The sequence below is a fragment of the Sceloporus undulatus genome, chromosome 2, assembly GCF_019175285.1.
Source record: "Sceloporus undulatus isolate JIND9_A2432 ecotype Alabama chromosome 2, SceUnd_v1.1, whole genome shotgun sequence".
Classification (NCBI taxonomy): domain Eukaryota; kingdom Metazoa; phylum Chordata; class Lepidosauria; order Squamata; family Phrynosomatidae; genus Sceloporus; species Sceloporus undulatus.
In genome coordinates, this window is record NC_056523.1 from 47482911 (window position 1) to 47502151 (window position 19241).

At 42.3% G+C, this 19241-nt stretch overlaps 1 protein-coding gene across 1 annotated transcript in view; it reads right to left on the reverse strand.

The window, feature by feature from the left end:
• Window positions 1-19241, reverse strand: part of SRGAP3 (SLIT-ROBO Rho GTPase activating protein 3) — a 291016-nt gene that overhangs the window by 21155 nt on the left and 250620 nt on the right.

Below are 19241 nucleotides of genomic sequence, written 5' to 3' on the forward strand. Positions count from 1 at the left end.
TGTAGAATTGGGGGGGGGGGGGTTTGGCCAGAAAGAGAAGTACATTTCAGCCTTCTGTCTAGGAATAATGCCAAAATGTCCTCCATTTTGAGCATGCCTAAGAAACATGCATTTATATTAACATTTTAAAAAAATTATCAATTTTTTCATGCATCCTCCATTTTTAAAAAATGTGTCCTACATTTGAAAATGTGGCCCTACATTTGTCCTGGTTTGGAGGTCCTGACTTATGGCAACCCTAATGGAACATAACAGCCTCACAAAATCATACAAAATGCATATCTGCTCCAGCACACTGTTTTCAATTATAGCCAGCCAGATTATTCTTGGGACGTTTGCAAGAAGGACATAATGGCAATAACTTTCTCCCACTGTTTCCCCCCAGAGACTGGTATCCCCACAGGTGCAGAATCCTGTGGAAGCAAAACTCCATAGCCTGAAAAACCCAGAAAAAACTACAAAACTCCATAGTTTAACAGGCACTTTGTGACAAACTCCCTTCTTCTGTAAAGAGTATAAACAAACCAAGGAAATTAGGTTTTCCTTTCTGGATAAGTGCATCTTGCCTGAGAGTAATCTTATAGATTAGTTCAGCTACATTTCCCTCTGGCAGCCTTACAATATTAACACAGGGTGGGGGTGAGTTGTGCATTAACAGGTATTTAAACAAAATAAAGAATAATTTTATATTCCTTTTATAACTTTTATATTATTTTTAAAATAGATAGATAGATGGATAGATCCATGCTGCTTGGGGGCCATAATGTTCTTCAAAGTAGAGGTCAATAAATGAGAAATATTTATTAGAAATATATGTTGATGCTCTCTTATCTGGAATTACAGAATCCAACATTTTCCAAAATTCAAAATTGTCCGCATGTGTCACTGAGATACTGGCAGCTATGTTTTCTGATGGCTGAGTGTGTACACAAACGTTGTTTCATGCATAAAATTATTATAATATTGTGTATCAAATTGCCGTCAGTCTGTGTGTAAAAGGTATATGGAAAACACAAATTAATTTCATGTTTAGACTTGAGTCCCATTTCCAAGATCTCTCTTTATGTACATGCAAACTTTCTAAAATCCAAAACACTTCTAATCCCAAGCAGTTCAGCTAAGGGAGACTCAGCCTTTATAAGCACTTTAGACACAGGGGTGCAGTTATAACTGACCCACCTACCATCTGATTATGACCCTAGTGTAACATTTTTGATTCACGGTTATTCACATTGTTCTGTCTCCCACACAAGAAAAGATTTTATGTTAATTCCATAATCTTCACTCCAACCAATGCTAACAGCTAGCCTTCTGCTGGTTATGAGAGTGGAAGACAGAGACACTGCCTTCCTAACCAACCATGCAGCTAGCAGTGGATCATATGGCACTGCAGACTTCTGAAGTATGCAAATGCCCTGCGACATGAACAACACTACATACTGCCAAAAGCCATTCAACATAAATTAGCATGAGCCAAAGGAAATCAAATCAGCTTTCTCTTGTGCTACAGTTCAAGATCTAAAGAGAAAAAGGCTGCTCTGCACCGTTAGCCTTTCTCTCTTTCTTGGCACATGAAGTGATAAAGGCCATTCTTTGGCTCCTACTTTTCTTGATTTTTTGTCCTTGCACATAATTTTAGATAAGAGGAGGACAGCATTTGGGCTGAGGAGCTCTCAGACAATTTACTCTTCTGTTTAAATCAGAGCTCAAATAGAGCAAGGATATGTAGCATGGTGCTTTCCAAATGCTTTGAACCATAATTTCCACTATCCTTAATAAACTGTCATGTTGGTTGGGGATTTTGGGGATGTAGTTCCAACATGTGGACACACAACCTAAATTTGTTATACTGAAAAATATGCACATGCTTGCACATGTACACACAGGCGTTTGTAACATAACCATGATTTCTAGTGGTATGTTCCTTTATCATAGAATCATAGAGTTGGAAGAGACCACAAGGGCCATCCAGTCTAACCCCCTGTATGAGAGCCAGTGTAGTGTAGTGGTTTCAGTGTTGGACTATTTATTTATTTACAGTATTTATACCTCACCCCTCAGTCCTAAAGGCTCTCAGAATGGCTTACAATTATTATTACAGTGCGCCCACATCATACACGAGCGCGCTTTACGTGGCTTACACTTAAAGCCACACAGGGAGGAAGGGGCGGCACGTCCCATAAGGATTAATTTAAATGGGCTCGGGCATGCGCAGAATTTGCTTTACGCAGGGGAATCCAGAACAGATCCCCCACAGAAAGCAAGGGCACACTGTATTTTTAATTAGATGGTTCCCTGCCCTCAGGCTTACAATCTAAAAAGACATGACACAAAGGGATAAGGGAATGGTGGTGGGGAAGGTATTAGGTCCAGCAGTTTTTCTCTCCCTCTGAGGCCTGGACCATGGCAGATAAACTGGAGAGGGAGCTCTGCTGGTTCAAGTCCCATTCAGCCACAGAAACCCACTAATGCAAGCATGACCTTGAAAAAGTCATATTCTCTTAGCCTCAGAGGAAGGCAAAGGCAAATCCTCTCTGAACAAATCTGTCAAGAAAACCCTGTGCCTTAGAGTCACCATAATTTGAAAGTTACTTGAAGGCACACAATAGCATGTTTCTGTTCAGTAGTCCAAGGCAGTCATACATTATTTGGCAACCATTTCTTTAGTGGCTTGACTAAAATACATTACTGTTCTGGAAGATTGTTCAGAGCAGCTAGATGGATACTAAGGTCCTCTGGAAGAAATCTACTACAGCCAAAAAAATCTAGGCTAACATCAGTCTCCCAGAGGGCCTTTTCTACTACTGCTCCAAAACTATGGAACGACCTGCCGGAGGAGATCCGTCACATTCCCACTCTGACAGCTTTTAAGAAAGCACTTAAGACGGATCTCTTCCGGCAGGCCTTTCCAATTTAGTTACCCTCCCCTGATATAGAGATATCTGTCCCCTCATCTGTCTATTCTTCCCTGCCTATCTTTCTGCCTATTTTTTCTGTTTAATGTCCTTAATGTTTTTATACTATTACTGTTTAATTCTGTTTTAGTACTGGGAATGCGGGGGAGGGGGTAGGTCTAGGGTTTGCTTCCCCCCCCCCAACTCTATTGTAACTTGATGTATTTTATTGTTGTAACCCACCCGGATTCTTTGTGATTGGGTGGGCTAGAAATAAATCTCTATTATTATTATTATTATCATCATCATCATCATCATCATCATCATATGCAGCTAGAGAATAATGTGTGAACTACTAAGTATTTGATGGTACTTGAGGGCAAGGGCAAAAACCTCTACCCAATGAATTGATTATATGTATCATATAGAGAGAGCCAGTGCGGTGTAGTGGTTTGAGCACTGGGCTATGATTCTGAGATCAGGGTTTGACTCCCTGCTCATCCATGGAAAACCATGGGTTATCTTGGGTGAGTCAATTATATTGAATTGTAAAGGCCCCTTCCTAAACAGCAAATCCCAAGATTCCACAGGAGGCAGTCATAGCAGTTAATGTGGAATAATAGCATTATAACAGTGAAGTATGATATCGTATGGCAACTTACTTGGAAATGGACTGTGTTGAAATCAATGGCTCTTTAAACATAAATGACTAGAATACCCACAGGCTTCAGATGAACTGAACTATCTCAAGTAGGCTAAAAAAAAAACAAAAAAAAACCCAAAAAAACAGTGAAGAAGAAAAGAATAAAAACCATTGAGGAAACACTGTTGTCCAGCCCTGAAATAGTAATCTGAAATGATACAGACTAGCATCTGAATACATGAGAAATTTTACAATTTTAAGAGTAAAAATGGAACTTCAATGCCCTGAAAAGGGGAGTGGTATGAGGAAAGTCATTGTGGTCTGAAGTAACCTCAGGTCACACTGGATAAGATGCAAACTGTCCAGTAATTGTCAGCTAAGACTTAAATAAGCAAGCACTTCCTAAACTTTACATCCTAAGACCTTGAAAAACAAAAGATCACAATATGCAGAATCTAAGAAGCTGGTTTTATTATAAGACATTTACTGTACTTACTTATAGTAGAGATCAAGTCTTGAAACCTTTCCTTAGGAAAGAGTGGGTTTTCCAATCCCCGGAAATACAGCTTTAAGACCCCAGCAACAGAATTGATATCACGTTCATTTTGATCATCAGCAAGAGGATCTTCACCTGCATAGTGAAAATATTTATTTCTAACATTAGATTCTGCTTCCATTTTAGGTAAGACCAAAGTCTAGACATAACTAGTTGACAAGATGTCGACAAGCTGAAGTTTGACCAGAGGAGGTGACCAAAATAACCCAAGTTCTGGAAAACATGCCCTGTGAAGAGAGACTTAGAGAGCTGGGTATGTTTAGCCTGGAGAAGAGCCAGTTGAGAGGTGATATGATAGCTCTGTTTGAGTATTTGAAGGATTGTCATATTGGGGATGGAGAAAGCTTGAGACTAGGACACGAAACAATGGATGCAAGCTACAGGAAAAGAGATTCCACCTCAATACTAGGAAGAACCTCCTGGCCCGTTACAAATGGGCCGTTTTGTGCGTGCAGAGCGTGCACTAGGGTTAGAAAGGGGTGGTGCTTCCGCACCACCCTAACCCTAGTGTGCGCTCCGCACGCACAAAATGGCGACGGCCATTCCACACGGGCGCCGCCATGAGGACGTCGCGACCGCGCCTCCTCTATATGGGGCGGCGCGGAAGTGATGTCCTCGCTCCACGCCAGGGCGCCTAGTGCGCCCTTAACCCGGAGCAGGAAGGAGCTCCGTTTCGGAGCTCCTTCCTGGTTTGGTCCCCGCTGGGCGCAGCTCACACGGCTGAGCCCAGCGGACCAAAGGAGAAAGGGGCCAAACGGCCCTTCTCTCCTCCCCGCCGCGCGGGGTGTCCTTGGGGCTTGAAGCCAGGGACGACCCCTTTTCAGGCTGCGGGGAAAGCAGCATTGAAAAGCGGCGGATCGGGCCTCAGCGGCGGCCGTTCGACCATGTGAGGCCCTGAACACCGGGAAAGGGGCGGTACAGCCGCCCCAAATGGGCGGTCTGTAACCTGCCCCCGAACAGTAAGAGCTGTTTGACAGTGGAACACACTCCTGGAGTGGATGGATTCTCCTTCTTTGAAGATCTTTAAACAGAGGCTGGATGGCCATCTGTTGGGGTTGTTTTGATTTGGATTTCCCATAACAGAGGTTTGGACCGGATGGCCCTTGAGGTCTCTTCCAACTCTAATCTGATTCTGTGATTCTACTTACTAAACTGGTTGTAGTTAGGCAGGCAAAAACCTCAAGCAGGCTTTGCCTCATAATTTTCCATGGAACTTAAAAACGGCCATTGTAAACATTTATAAAGAAGCCCTCCCTTGACCCCCTAATCGAAACAATATCGGCCTGTGTCACTGCTGCCATTTTTAGGGATCGAGAGGGCGGTTGCCTCCCAGCTGCAGAGGGTCTTGAGGATACGGATTATCTGGACCCTCAAACCGGCTCCGGGCAGGCTATGGGTGGAGACTGCCATGGTCGCCTTAGTCAATGATCTCCGTCGGGCATGAACAGGGGAGCGTGTCCCTGTTGGTGCTCTTGGACATCTCCGCGGCTTTCGATACCATCGACCATGGTATCCTTCTGATCGCCTGGGAGAGTTGGGTATCGGGGGCACTGGCGCTCAGTGGTTCCATTCCTACCTCTCGGGTAGATTCCAGATGGTGCAGCTGGGGGATGTCGCTCCAATAAGAGGGAGCTTACATCTGGTGTCTCTCAGGAGCATTTTGTCCCCCATGCTATTAAACATTTACATGAAACCGTGGGAGAGATCATCCGGAGACACGGGGCGCAGTGTTATCAGTACGCTGATGACACCCAATTTGCTTCTCTGTGACCTGACTGATGCAGTGACTAGGGATGGCATCTCTCCTCTAAATCCCTGTTGGAGTCGGTAATGGGGCTGGATGAGGGAAACAAACTCAGCCTGAATCCAGAGTAAACGAAGTGCTTGTGATAGGTTCTCCTGGTCCTGGGAAGGAGGTCTGTCCACCTGTCCTGAAGGGTCACGCTCCCCGTAAAGGACTCAGTTCGCAGTTTGGGGGTGCTCCTTGACTCGTCGCTTCACCTGACTCCTCAGGTGGATGCGACATTTAGGAGCACCTATTATCAGCTTTGGCTGATACGCCAGCTGCGTCCCTACCTCGACCGGGGGGACCTTGAAACAGTGGTGCATGCACTGGTATCTCTCGACTTGATTTCTGCAATGCGCTCACATGGGGCAACCCTTGTACCAAACCGGAAGTGCAGTTGGTTCAAAATATGGCGCTAGGATGGTCACTGGGTAGCTCCAGGGCAGCCACAAAACACCGATACTGAAAGATCTTCACTGGCTGCAATTCGCTTCTGGGCCCAATACAAGGTGTTGGTTATGACCTATAAAGCCCTAAATGCTTGGGCCCAGAGTACTGGAGGACCGCGTCTCCCCATACAATCCGCCCCGCACACTCAGGTCAGGGGGAAAAAATCTTTTGACATTCCAGACTAAATATGTATCAACAGCGCAAGGGCATTCTCTGTGGCAGCCCCGCAATCTTGGAACGCTCTCCCTGAGGAGCTCCGCTTAGCCCCCTCCCTGAAGTCGTTCAAGAAGAACCTGAAGACTCAGTTATCGTCAAGTTTTCCCTCACATGTCCTGATGTATTCCCCTATGACTGTGTGTGTATCGTATGGATTTTTAGATTGTTTAGAAATTTTTGATTGATTCTATGTGGATTTTAATGATGTATAGTTATGCTGGTTTTAATTGGGGTGTTTTATTGTGAAGTTTGTTTTTTAACTTGTATTGTATTTGTATTGCCTGTAAACCGCCGTGATCGTGGGAACGGCGGTATAGAAATAAATTTCAATCAATCAATCAAAAACATATTTTTAATGGAATGGTGTTTTTACTTTTTTACTGCTTTTCATTTTTTCATATGTTTCAACTGTGTATTACATTATTTAATCTGGTGTGTTTAACTGAACTATCATGTAATTGTTTGTTGTCTCCGATAATTTTAAAACTATACCTTTAAAAAAAATCTTTCTTAGCTGCCCTGGATGCGGTAGAGGGGAAATGGTGGGATATAATTAAAGAATTAAAGAAATAGAAAATATTTCCTAACGGCGTAACAATGGTAACTAACTACATTGCAATCGTAACTGAAAAGGGATCACTTCTTTTGCCGTGCAAACTAAACTTTTAGTTAATTTTATATTACGGGTATGACCTTACTAAATGGTAGAAGAGGAATAGCATCACCACTTCAAATACTGGTTCAGACAAATCTTATGCTCAGTTGTGGGCATTGATGAAATATGAGGTTAGATGTGTTTGATACTTCATGTCAATGTTTGTACATTTGGGTTTTTAAAATAGGAACTAAAACTATTTAATTTCTTTCAATGAGTAAAGTTACTTTAATAATAAGAATAATAAATAATAATAATAATAGATTTTATTTTTATCCCACTTTTCCGGGATGATCAAAGCGGCATACAGATTAAAGTTTTCAACATAAAAATACATACATATCGATAAAAACAATGAAAAAAAATCACATTAAAAGCTATTACACAGCCATCTTGGTTGAATTGATCCAAAAACATTGCGAAAATCGTTACACAATAGGGGGAGGAGGCAAATATCACATTTCATGGGGGGAAAGCTTGGAGAAAGAAAAAGGTCCAGGGAGTGGGGAATGGAGCTCGTTGGGAAGGTTGTTCCACTTTTTGAGGCCGAGATGGAAAAGGCCCTTGCGAGGTCGCCGCATATTGCGCAGTTGGGACCTTCAGCAGATTCTTCCGGCTGACTGAGTGTGCAGGGTGGATTATATGGGGAGAGGCGGTCCTCCAAGTACCCTGGCCCAAACCATTTAGGGCTTTAAGGTAATACCAACACCTTGTGATTGGGCCCGGAAGCGAACAGGCAGCCAATGGAGACTCAAGATAGGTGTGATATGGTTGCCCTGGAACATCCAGCAACCAATCTTGCAGCCATGTTCTGCACTAATTGAAGCTTCTGGGATTGGTACAAGGGTTGCCCCATGTAGAGCGCATACAGAACCAATCGAGAGGTTACCAGAGCGTGTACTACAGCTTCAAGGTCCCCCCGGTGCAGGCAGGGTCGCAGCTGGCATATCAGCGAAGCTGATAACAAGCCCCTCTGATGTTGCATCCACCGAGATGTCAGTTGGAGCGATGAGTCTAGAAGCACTCCCAAGCTGCGAACTGAGTCCTTCAGGGGATGTACCCCATTCAGGACAAGTGGACAAATTTCACTACCCGGGCCTGGGGAACCTATCACTAGTACTTCCATTTTCTCTGGATCAGGCTGAGTTGTTTTCCCTCACCAGCCCATTACCAACTCCAAACAGGCATTTAGAGGAGAGATGCCATCCCTAGTCACTGCACAGTCAGGTACACAGAGAAGCAAATCTGGGGTGTCATCAGCGTACGGATAACACTGCGCCCCGTGTCTCCGGATGATCTCTCCCAGCGGTTTCATGTAAATGTTAAATAGCATGGGGGACAAAATAGCTCCTTGAGAGACACAGATGTAAGCTCCCTCTTATTGGAGCAGACATCCCCCAGCTGACCATCTGGAATCTACCGAGAGGTAGGAATGGAACCACTGGAGCGCAGTGCCCCGATACCTAACTCCCTCGGCGTTCCAGAAGGATACCATGGTCGATGGTATCGAAAGCCGCTGAGATGTACAAAAGCACTAAGAGGGACACGCTTCCCCTGTCCATGCCCAGACAGAGATCATCGACTAGGGGACCATGGTAGTCCTCAACTCCATAGCCCACCCAGAAGCCAGTTTGAAATGGGTCAAGAAAACGTGTTCATCCAAGATCGCTTGGAGTTGGAAGGCAACTTAAAATTGACACTATATTGTCAACTACGTAGTGTGAACTATTTACTTAATAAAAGTAACATTATAGCTTTCAAAGGAAAATATTTGTACACCATAGTAGCAAAAAAGACTCTGAAAAGATAGTGAGAATGGTTATCTCTTTTATAGCCCAATGTGTGTTACACCTGAAGGTTTTTTCAGCCACCCTCGGTGGAGATCAGTATGTATGCAACACCACTTAACAAAGGAACATGTAATTGGCAGACAATAGCTAACATTGTGAGGCGAAGTGGTTAAATGCCTGTAATGCAGCAACTCACAGCACAAACCACAAGGCTGTAAGTTCAATACTAGCCAGGGGCTCATGTGTGACAGCCTGCATCCTACGAGAGTCACAAAAATAAGTACCCAGCTTGTTGGGGCAATTAGCTTACACATGTAAACCACTTAGGGAGGGCTTGAGTGCACTGATAAGGAGTATAGAAATGTACTTGCCATTGCTATTGCATATAAATATAATACAACATACAGTGGTAACCCCGGGATACGAAAAAAGTTAGATTGGAAAAAAACGTTCCAGGATACGAAGGGTTTTTTCGGGTTACGAAATTTTTTTCGGCGTGCAAATTCAAAACGCGCGGCTTCCAGCGCTAACAGGAAAGCCCTTTTCGGCTTGCGAAATGCATCGGTTACGAAACGGCGCGGCGGAACGAATTAATTTCGTAACCCGAGGGAGCACGGTATCAGATTTAGACTTAGTCATGGCTTATTTGATTGTCCCATCAAAAAGTAAATTGGACAGTCTAGTCATAACTAACTCAAACTGTTGATTTTCATGGTTCTATGCCTTACTAAGTTGTAGCTTCTGTCCCACTCAGTGGGTGAGTAAACCTACGGCAGAGCATAACGGCACAAATGTGCATCAGCGTCCATCTGAGCAATGGGTCTGGGAAACAGTAAGTGGGTTAGGTTTAATCGGTAACGGAATCTGTAAAGTTAGGACTAAATAGACTGGCAAAAGGGGCGGCTTGAAGCACCCCTTAAGAGGCTGAATTGGGCTGCTGGTAACCGTATGCCAAAAAATGACAGTAATTGCCATTCCTCTTTTCAGGCAGCAACTAAGCCAGCTTTTCCGCCTGTACCATGAACCAGAAGCCAACTTCATGACACTCAGGCAACATGCAGAGTGTGAATGGCTGGGTGGCTTCCAGGCAGCTTGAGAATGTGGAGCATGTAAACACCATGCTCCCCAAGCCCCCTGGAAGGCGGCAAAGGGGTGGTCTGTTAACCCCTTAGGTTTATCTGCTTTAGTTGTAGAGGTGAACACATTCAATTTCCCCCTTTATTAAACTCATTTGTCTTAATGAAACCCAGAGGAGAAAAAGTGCCCTTCCATGTTGTTAGACATAGTTTCCCATCAACCATGACATTAGCCATACTGGACTGTACTGTTTCGAGCTGGAATCCAACAATATCTGGAGAGCCTAAGGCCTCCCTGTTCCTAATACAAGCAGACTGGAATGGTGTCATATAAGAATTTTATAAAGAACAGAGAGAGAAAACTTCATTGGCACATTGTAATGGCATTTCTCTTCATGGTTATCACCCATGTTTGTCTATCAAACCTGGATCAATAAAAACAAGTTTTGATAGTTACCCGGGAAAAATCCTTGAACCCTGATTCAAGTTCAACCTTCTCATAGGCTTTCAAATTACTCTGAAAGACCTAGAAATGAGTACATTGGTGGCACAGTGGTTTAATGCCTGTACTGCAGCCATTCACCAAAACCACAAGGTGGCGAGTTCAAGACCAGCAAAAGGGCCAAGCCGACTCAGGCTTGCATCCTTCGAGGTCGCAAAATGAGTACCCAGACTGTTGGGGGCAAATTAGCTTACTTGTTAATTAGCTACTTGCTGTTCCACTGCTATGATCTTTGAATAGCGGTATATAAATAAAACAAAATTATTATTAGTATTATTATTATATATTATTATATTATTCTGGCATGGAAAATTAAAAGTACTGTATCCCATTCCACCTTTTAAAACTGAAACAACTCAAGAGATTGGTCAAAACAAATTCAGACAAAAACAAATACTAGAGTTGCACATTAGACAAACTGAAAGGAAAACAGTATCAAGTAAACTTACAAATCACAGGATACCACAAACCTCTCTAAATGAAGTTCTTTGATATCATTGACTTCAACTGAGATCACAGGAACTCTAAAATACCCTGTTGTTGTAGACCTAAAAAAACAAATAGTAAAAAATGAAGACCTATTGTAGGGCATGCTAGTGGGGCTTGAATCAGCCCACAAGTTTCAGTAATTTTTGTTTTCGTGTTTTCAATGCTTCAGAATTAGGAAATATATATAACAAGGAAAGAAAAGATAACTTGTCAAAATACCAAAGTTTCACACATACTCAATTCAGAGTAATTATACATGGCATGTACAAGTATATCCAATTATACTTTGTATAGAGGAATAATCACAGCTGAGAAAGTTACTTTGCCCAGGTTGGGCAGGGGATTTCCTTCCAGTGGCAGTTCTCCAAAAGTACCTTTCCTGAGCTCAAGATAAATGGCGCAGGGCGGGGATGGGCGTCCTGAGCCCTTGGTAGATATCCCTTCCTCTGTTGATCCAAACTTTTGCAGGGAAAGAAAAGATCAGCTATACAAGTGATAATCAGTTTATCTCTCTTTCCAAATATCTCTTGCAAAGGAATAATGCCAACAAGGAAATGTATATTAAAGATTGAACCTCCATGTTTAAACACTTCAGTACTAGGGTAGGCAAGGTAGTTTTTCAGAAGTTACATCTTTTTCACTAAGGCTTCTCCCACCCTAGGAACTGGTCCAAGAAGCTGAAAAGCTCAGAGGCCAAACCATCGGAACGGTCCTGAGAATAAATGCGGGTCCTTCAGCACCAACATGGTTGATGACATGCGGCAGTAGGTGGAAAGGGCTGCACGCAAGATCTCCCACAAGCAAAAATTTTTACACAATTGACCCATTAGTACTCATACAGCCCAAGATATTACACTCAGAAAACATTCTGGTTTCGATACAAATCAACATAATTATAAACAGCTTAATTAAGACTTGTATCCAGCTAATCTCACAGTTTACAGAAGAGGATGACATGAACTTACATATAAATTGATGTAACCGAATACAGCTTTCAACACAAGTGGAATAGCTTGCCGTAATCCTTTAATCATTATCAACATTTTTTTTTAAAATGAGCATACCAACTGATGAGAAGTCAAAGTTTTAAGAAACATAGTCAAGCAAAGATCCCCCCCCCGTGCAAGAAACCCAGAATGAAGAACTAACTCTGTTAGTTTTAGTCACAGGATAGCAAGAAATTAAGAAACAACTATCACAAGGGGTTCCCTCTGCAAACAGTGCTTCATATATCATGCATACTGTCAGTTTTGATATAAGTCATTTGACATGAGATATGTGGAAGCTGGATCCTGGCATCAACCTGACTTACCTGAAGCGTAAATGGAAATGATGCAGTGTGATCATAACTAAAACTTACAGAAGTGTAGGCAGGAGCCAGACCAGGTCTTGGTGAAAGTTAGCAATACAGCTTTGTCCAAGCTGGTGCACCTCCAGATGAGTTTGGACTGAAATTCCCATCCAGCCTTCCAATGGCCATGCTGGTTGGGGATGGTGGGAACTGTATCCAACCTGTCTGGAGGACTGACATGTTCAAAATGTTTTCACGCTGCTTGATTATACCATTAGAAAATGTATCAGTCGCCACAAAAAACATCTGAAATGCTGGTCTGAGAGAGACTTGCACAGGTTTGGACTACTTATTCATTGCTAACTAGCACCATGGGAACAGATCTAAGGAGAAAGTTTGAGATATGTTTGCCACAAGATTACAAGTGCATCTCCTCAGTTTTAGTTCAGATGCGTCTACTATATACACATTTTTGTTTTCTGGATAGGGGGCCCCCTAGTAAATACCTGATTTTCTGTTCGAGCATTCCTCTCTCCTCTGATAAGCAAGTAAGCCAGCAAAGTAGGAAAAAAAGAAAAGGTTAAGCAAGAACAGATCAGTTAAAGTAAGTACATCCTCCAGAGGCTATGAAAGCCAAATGCAATGGCAGCTTAGAAAGATCTATCCAAGCTCCAACCTCCATATAATAATTGGCTTACGTATGCAACCCCTCTGCCTCAGTGAGGGACTTTCCAGGGGCTTCCTGTTCAGAATTTATTTCCATTCTCTTGGTCCAACAGACCTATCACTAGGTCCCAAATCAGCTAGATTTCATCATCACACCTACTAGTAAAAAAAGAGGATATTTCAGATAATAGAAATGCCACGTTCTGGCTTGTGACAATATAGTTGATAGGCACCTGGTTTTTGTTTTTGTATCTGTTTTTTTTTTTTTTTTTTTTGGTAAGGTTCGTTTTTGTTTTCATTTTTTGACGGTGGAGCTGTTTCTTTTTATCTATTACCAACTATTATTTTATACTTGGAGTCAATTTAATAGTTGATTTTTATTTGATTATTTTATTTGGATTTCAACATAGGAGCCTGAGAAGAATGATTATGGACCAGAGAGAAGCCCATCGAGTTCAGTCTCCAGTCACATGCATAAACCATTACCTACAGAAAGACTATCCAGCTATGAGCATAACTGGATGCTCTGTCTCATGCTTCCCAGCAGCTGATAGACAGAGGCACATTGCCTCTGATCATAGTGGGTGATGTATAACCATCATTGCTAGTAGCCACTGATGGTGCTTGAATCTCCACATATCTAATTCCAGATAGTGATCACTATAACTTTGTTATCTCTGGCAATAGACTGTGGTGGTGAAATAGTAATGAATATTCTTCTTGCACAGTGTGTGTGTGTATGCACAATCCTGACGCTATTTCTACTTGGCAAGTTTGCTACGTAGCAGTTCAGCACCAAATTTTCTATCATCACACCAACCATCTCATATGATAGATTTGCTGTCAACTTCAGTAATTATTTCTTGTCTTTCCTGGAAGTTGGGGGGTTGTAAAGCTGTGTCATCATAAATGCACTTTCCCTAATCCCTGGTTTAAGGTTTTTGCAAATAAGTCAGAATCTGAATTGGACATGGAAGCAAACAGCAATCAGGGCAACTCCCCAGTATCTATGCATCTGTTCACAACTCGCATATGTTGAATTTCCACGGCAAAACTTCTGTATAATCCATTACAGTAATCCAACAAGAAATCACCAGAGCACAAACTCCAATGTCTGCAGCGGATAAACCAAACCAAAGTTGGTAACTGGCACTGAATCATGGCACATGGACCCAAAGCCTGGATCAAGGATAATCTCAAACCCACATCTATCAGAGGAGTGCAACTCTACCTAGAAGCTGTACACTTTCCCAGATACAAGATCTATCCAGGAAGGCCTCAATTATCAACATCCAACTTCAGTTTTGTGTCCTTCCTCTAGCTCCTTATTAAGTCCAGACCCTTATTTCAGCACTTCACAGTTTCACCAATTTGGAAGAGAAGAGAAATAGCTTAAGTGTCATCGGTATACTGATAGCCACCTAGCTCCAGATCAATTACAGTAGCCCCTCCATATCCACCAATATTTCATCCATGATTCAACCTCCGCAGCTTGAAAATATTCAAAAAATATATACATTCCAAAATGGGAACCTTGAGTTTTACTATTTTAATAGGGGGCACCTATGTTCACTATGTCAGTCTATTTAATGAGACTTGGCCACCATGGATTTTTGGTAACCACGAGGGTCCTGGAACCAAATCCCAGTGCACTAAGGGTCCTCGGTGGGTTGTAAAAAGCGTGTGGGATAAAATGGAATCTGTGATTCTTTGTTTTTGCCTAAGATTAATCATGAGTATGTCTGCATAATTAATTTTTTAAAAATCAGTACTCAGTTGATAGGAAGCTGCAGGGTGTAGAGGTGTCTGAGTATGAAATAACGACACTAGAAGATCAGAGTCTCAATTTTCACTCAACCATGGAAACCCACTTTACTCCATCATTATGAGATTAATGTAAGAAGTCCTACATTTATTCTACCAACAGAATCAAACAACTGGTTAAAGAAAAATCCAGCTTGCCCTCCAATGGTGGGACCTACATAGGCTTTCCCAAACATTGTTATTCTTATGGTACCATTATATAAAACAGCTTTGGAATGGAACAATATTTTTTAAACTGACCGTCCCCACTTAGAACATTGTTACAGCCAATGCTTCAGTGTATGCTATGCCATCTGCCTACTTAAGGAAGATATAATAATACTCCTGTGCACCAAAGACTTGCATTTGTAGTCAAGAGAAGTAGAGGACCTTCACACTATCTTCGCAATGCCCTCTCTTAATGGCCCCTAACAAAGGTTTCTTAAGTATATTTTCCTCCTTTTTTCAATCAACTTCCCCATGAGCAGATTTCTATTCTACTGGTGGGCACCAATGCATATGTTTACCACATGGTGCAAAATTTGGCTTGGCCACATGTAAATTAAGATCTAGGCATCAAAATCATTTATAAGAAGTACAAGGAGGTGATGAAGATACATGGTGCCCAATCCAGGGGCCTTTAATTTAATCTGTATAATTATGATTTTATATTTTGCATTTGTATATTTTGTATCACTTGCTTGTTATCTGTATTCTATCTTAAATTTATCGTTGTTATTGTAGTTTTGTTTGTACTTTACTTTAATTACATTGATTGTGATGGCTAATAAAAAATAATAAAAAAAAAATAAGAAAGGATTTTGCTCTTTCAGCTCAGAAAAAGCAATAGTAAACCTGCTCTGAAGAAATTCTGCCCGAACCCCTCATGATTGGTTCACCTAGGGTCATCATAAAGCAGAAATGACATAAGGTCACACAACACAGACTTTGTTAACTACGTTTTACTTAGTTACGAGGGGGGATATGAAAGAAATGCATTTAATTACAACAGATCAAAGAGAAGCAAATCTCCTGGTAAGATTGCTTCTCAGATCAGAGAAAAACCAACTGTTGGCTTAGAAGACCTAGCTACCTAGTGGTAACTAGGGCTACCACTTTGCATTGGGATCATACACCAAAAAAATTGCTCCTTTAAAATTCAGCATTATGTGTTTCTCTCAAACACAAAAAAATTTTTTTTGGGGGGGGGTTGTCAAAAGAACCTAGTCTCTTCTCTTCAGCAATTTTTCTAGTTAGAACTAGTCATTCAGAAAACATGCTGAATAGACTGATTTACTTAATGTTATTACTGTAAATTTAATTACCAAAGAAATATTTTTTAACAGAACAGGACAGGTTGGAGGCAGGGGCAATAGAAGGACAAAGGATGAAAAAGAATGGAGAACACAACATGAAGTAAGGTTGAGGGAGCTGGGCATGGTCAGGCTGGTGAAGAGAGCTGAGGGGAGACATCATTGCCCTCTTTAAATATCTAAAGTGATACACAGAGGAGGGTCAGGTTTGAAAATTCTATGAAAAGAAAATATTACATGATTTTCTCTGGACTAAGACAATGTACCATCATATGGTAGGTAGCACTAAAGGAGAAAGAGCAGAATTTAGCAGCAAGGCTGTTAGGTAGGACTGACATGTGATATAGAAATGGATGGAAAAAAGGAGCATTGGAGGAAAGAAAGTCAAACTGGGAAACAGGGCAGGGACAGGGCCTTAGGAGTACAAAATGGCACACAAGGGGTGTTGGAGGGCTGGGAATTCTTGGCCCATGACACTGAACAGGAAGAAGGATGATTAACGCGGCTCTGCCTTTTAAAAATGCATTGAATTCTGCCAGTTTTGGTGTCCATTGCAATGCTGATATTAAGGTCTAGCAGCACTAGGGGACAATAAGAGCTAAGAACCTAGTGTGGGTGCATCTGTGTGTGTGTGCACTTACACAATCTGAATTTTGAAAACAAAATCCATGGCTTTAAGATCTTGGTTTCTTTATTTACAACAAAGGATCTCAGAGCAGTTTTTTGGGTGTTTTTGGGATGTTGATGCCATGTGCTAGAAGAGCTGATTCCTGACATTTTGCTAGTAGCTGTGGCTGGCACTTCAGAGCAGCTTGTATGGTACCTTCCTCCCTAGGCACCTTAACACATCTCATTGCCTATGTAAGAACTGCATCACTTGCTTCAGACCTCTCCCCAGCATGCACATTAAATCCACAATGGTAAGTCCCAAGCGGCAGGAACAAGCGCTTTAGAAATTTTTATTGGGTATTTAGTTCAAGTCAAGTTAAATCCTTCACCAAAAAAAGGTCCACAGTCAATTAGTTAAAACCACTGGGGCCATTTCAAAAAGCAATTTCCTCGGGTACAGCAGCAAAGGAGAATACTTAGATGTGCTTTGCTTCACAATCTCTATATTGCGTTAAAGGAGTACAACATCTTTCAATATACCTAGGTTAGCAATGCAGTTTTAAGATGTGGCCTCCAAGGCAATATAGATGAATACGAAACAGAAGATGGATAGCAAATTGTACCAATTCTCAGTCCAATTAAAGAGTCTATTTCCTCCGTGTCTCATCCCATCGAGCATCTAGGAGATCGATGGAGGTCCCCTAAGATGCCATGCAGCACTTATTTTGTGCGCATAAATCTTCCAAAAGTTTCAAAACATAGCAGGGGAAAATTAGTCTGCACAAAGTTGTATAGGTAAAGCAACAACACGCAAGTAACATGCAACACTTTAAAAAAACTGAACCCAACTAAAATTAGGGCGCATAGTAGATAAAATATAGAAATATTTTTTTCACCCAAAACAACAAGTGGGATATGCAGACACAGCTCAGCAAAAAATATTTGACCTCCAACACTTCAGAAACCTGCAAGCCTATGTCTACCACGAGGGTAGTCTGAACGAGCCAAATAAAAGTGGGCAAAACAGCTATGAAGGTGCCAGCGTTAGGGGACAACACAAGAGGCAAAACCAAACTGGGGATCAAAAGGAAACTGCACTCCTGGCGAAAAACCAGAGTAAAAGAAGCATGGGATACGCCACTAGGCAGAAGCAGAAAGTGGCTCATCACACAGGCATAGAAACAGCCCGGAGCCAGTGTGTGGGACTGCAGTTAAATAAAAGGCAAAGGAAGAACAGGAGGGGCAAGAAGGCAAAGGAGGGAAGGACAACAGGCCACAAACAAGACAGGCCCAAGGGGGCATGGGGTGGAAAGGGCATGAGGGGAAGAGGGGCAAGAGGGAGGTGAGGGTGTCCGCCATGATTGTGTGCTTGGCCAACTAGCACCGCACAGCGAGGCAAGGATAGCAGCGGGGCATTGCACAGGCAACTGTGTGCTGATCAAATAGAACGGACTAGACAGGTGGTGTGTTGGTGGTGATGGGCGGCACATGTATAGGCGGGAGGCGACAAAAAATAATGCTGTCCAAGGGTGTTTGGCTGGTTTGCGAACGGATGGTGGGCAAACAATGGGATTTGGACCTGCATTGCACAAGAGCAAGCCTCTTTTTCCCTGCCTTCCCTTCTTTGGCTCATGGTTTTTTAATCCGGCAGCAGCGCATTCAAGTTGGAGAGTGTTACTGAGATCTCTGAAGTACTTTTCTTTCCTTTATAAAGCTGTCAAGTAGATTTTGGCTTAAAGGTCAGCACTGTCATCAGAGATTATTTTTTTTTTTTGGTCTCAGCTCTATCAAGTGGCTGAAGTACCTTTTACGAACTTGAGCTGATATACAGTGACATCTTCCTAGATAGAAAGTATGGCTAATAATACTCCATGACCTAGTAAAATCCTGTAAGCAGGACGGATTGAAAAACAAGTCGAAACCACAACTGGGACAGGACAGGAACCATTTCACAGCCACAGAATTACAGCACTAAGTTTCCTTCAACTACACCAGCCTGCTCCTAGGGAATCCTGGGGTTTGTAGTTTGGTCAGAGGCACCAAAGCATTTTTGGCTGAGATTTCCAATGCCTCTAATCAGTTTTGGCTAAGTGGAACCAAGCTATGAAGGGAATCAAATGGTATATTCTGTAGTCTAAAAGTCTTGGATTGGGCCTGACATTCTGATCATATTATGCCTGGTTCCTCACACTGCACTGGCTGCCCATTCCCATTCTGAGACACAAGTAAAACAGCTTGTATAGAAGCTTTCCAAGGGCAATAAGAAAAGAAGCATGTGGCAGGGAAACCACTCACACCTACCCTCCTCCATGTTAAAACAGCAATGGGAAACTGTAGAGGGGGTGGTGGGTCATTTTCACCCCGACTTCACCCAGGCTCACTGGCCATGACCAGGAAGTGACCTTACATTACGTCTTGTACTGTGTTTAGTGTGAAAAAATTGCCATTCAAATGGCTTGGTAGGTACTTTGAAGGATCACAAAATAATGGCTCCAAAAGGCA